Source organism: Mandrillus leucophaeus, unplaced genomic scaffold, assembly GCF_000951045.1.
Source record: "Mandrillus leucophaeus isolate KB7577 unplaced genomic scaffold, Mleu.le_1.0 Scaffold1326, whole genome shotgun sequence".
Classification (NCBI taxonomy): domain Eukaryota; kingdom Metazoa; phylum Chordata; class Mammalia; order Primates; family Cercopithecidae; genus Mandrillus; species Mandrillus leucophaeus.
This window is the reverse complement of record NW_012101284.1, coordinates 347,852-349,980: the sequence shown is the minus strand read 5'-3', so window position 1 is coordinate 349,980 and position 2,129 is coordinate 347,852. Positions and strand designations below refer to the sequence as shown.

General features: G+C 44.4%; 1 pseudogene across 1 annotated transcript; it reads left to right on the top strand.

Annotated features, from left to right (window-relative positions):
* The first annotated feature begins 376 nt into the window (after window positions 1-376).
* On the top strand, window positions 377-1,622 carry LOC105534281 (annotated as a pseudogene). The gene has a single exon (XR_001005244.1). The product of XR_001005244.1 is annotated as an exocyst complex component 2 pseudogene (transcript).
* The last annotated feature ends 507 nt before the right edge of the window (window positions 1,623-2,129 follow it).

The window sequence follows — 2,129 nt, the reverse complement described above, 5'->3', positions numbered from 1 at the left end:
AAAGGTTTACATACAGAAATATTTATAGCTATGTTTCTATTCATGGGTTATTATACACACATACATGCCTCTGCTCTGTCAGCTTAGAAGGCCTAGAAGAAACAATACTTTTTTTTCCACTCTCAGTCTTACTCAGCCTGGTCTCTTTTGCCAGGAAGACTCATTACATACAGTGCAGAAACAGACATGCTTAAATGCATTCACATGGAATGGGAGCCTATATAGGATGATCAAACACATCTAATAAAGAATCAAATTTAACTTCTAGAAATCAAAAGAAAAAATGAAAGGAGTATGTTGTTTAAATCAAGAGGGAATATGTGTGGATAGGCAGGAAAACTCCCAATATACTTTTGAATACTAACTCACCACTCAGATGTACAAAGCCACCTAGTAAAGACAGAATATATGTGCCCCTCAGCATCCGGGATGGGGAAGCAAAGCAGTACGGAGGCTGGGAGGTGAAGTGCCAGCTCTCTGGACAGTGGCTCGCTCACGCCATCCAGACTGTAAGATTTACTCATGAATCCTCGACTGCCCTTGAAATTCCTAACGACCTGTTACAGACCATCCAGGATCTCATTTTGGATCTCCGAGTACGTTGCGTAATGGTCACATTGCAGCACACGGCGGAAGAAATAAAGAGATTGGCTGAAAAAGAAGACTGGATTGTTGATAATGAAAGACTGACTTCTCTACCATGTCAGTTTGAACAGTGCATCGTGTGTTCTCTGCAGTCACTGAAGGGGGTTCTGGAGTGTAAGCCGGGAGAGGCCAGTGTCTTTCAACAACCTAAAACACAGGAGGAGGTTTGCCAACTAAGCATTAATATAATGCAGGTTTTTACACACTGTCTGGAACAGTTGAGCATCAAGCCTGATGCAGATATAGATATTACACATCTCTCTGTTGATGTTTCTTCCGCTGATTTGTTTGGAAGTATCCACGAAGACTTCAGCTTGACCTCTGAACAGCGCCTTTTGATAGTCCTAAGTAATTACTGCTATCTAGAACGTCACACCTTCCTAAATATCGCAGAACATTTTCAAAAGCACAACTTCCAGGGAATAGAAAAAATAACACAGGTTAGCATGGCCTCATTGAAAGAACTAGATCAAAGACTCTTTGAAAATTACATCAAGTTGAAAGCAGATCCCGTCGTTAGCTACTTAGAACCTGGAATTTGTGCAGGATATTTTGATTGTAAAGACTGCCTGCTTCCAACAGGTGTCAGCAACTATTTAAAAGAAGCACTGGTGAATATAATTGCTGCGCACGCAGAGGTGTTCACTATTTCCAAAGAACTGGCCCCTCAGGTACTGTTCAAGGTGACAGAAGCAGTTTCTGAAGAGCTCAGTCGACTGATGCAATGTGTTTCATCCTTCAGCAAAAATGGAGCTCTACAGGCAAGACTTGAAATCTGTGCTTTAAGGGACACTGTGGCTGTTTACCTGACACCTGAAAGCAAGTCAAGTTTTAAGCAGACCTTGGAAGCCCTGCCCCAGCTTTCCAGTGGAGCAGATAAAAAGTTACTGGAAGAGCTCCTGATCAAGTTCAAGAGTAGCATGCACTTGCAGCTCACCTGTTTCCAAGCAGCTTCTTCAACCATAATGAAAACATAAATACCTGCCAAATAAAGGAAGTCCGGGAAAATAACAAGGCTAAGCACTAGCTTTTGTAATTCTCACTCACTCTTAATTTGATGTGCATCACTTCACATCCACGTGTTGCAGTCCCTGAGGCCCTGTATGTTATCTGTGATGCAGTGTGAGTGCCGGTCACTGTGTTACACTCATAGGTGTTGGAGGGGCAGCTGCAGACTTCAGGGTCCCCTAAAGGAAAGACCAGGCTCCACGTGGACGGCCAACTCCCTGCCCGCCATTGCCCCCGCCTTCAGCAGGTTACTTTCTCTCTGCCACCTCTTATCCGGTGAAGGATCTCGCTCAGTAGCTGGAAGAATGCTGCTCTCACACAGTCTCTTCTCTGAAACCTCAGGATGCTCTTTGGTCACCAGGCAGTGGGAGCTGTAGACCAGCCACGTGCACTTGCCCCACATTCACTGCTGACTGTCTTTACTGGAATAGGTTCAGGTCACCGTGACTTCTCTCACAAATCAGCTGCCCGCCCAA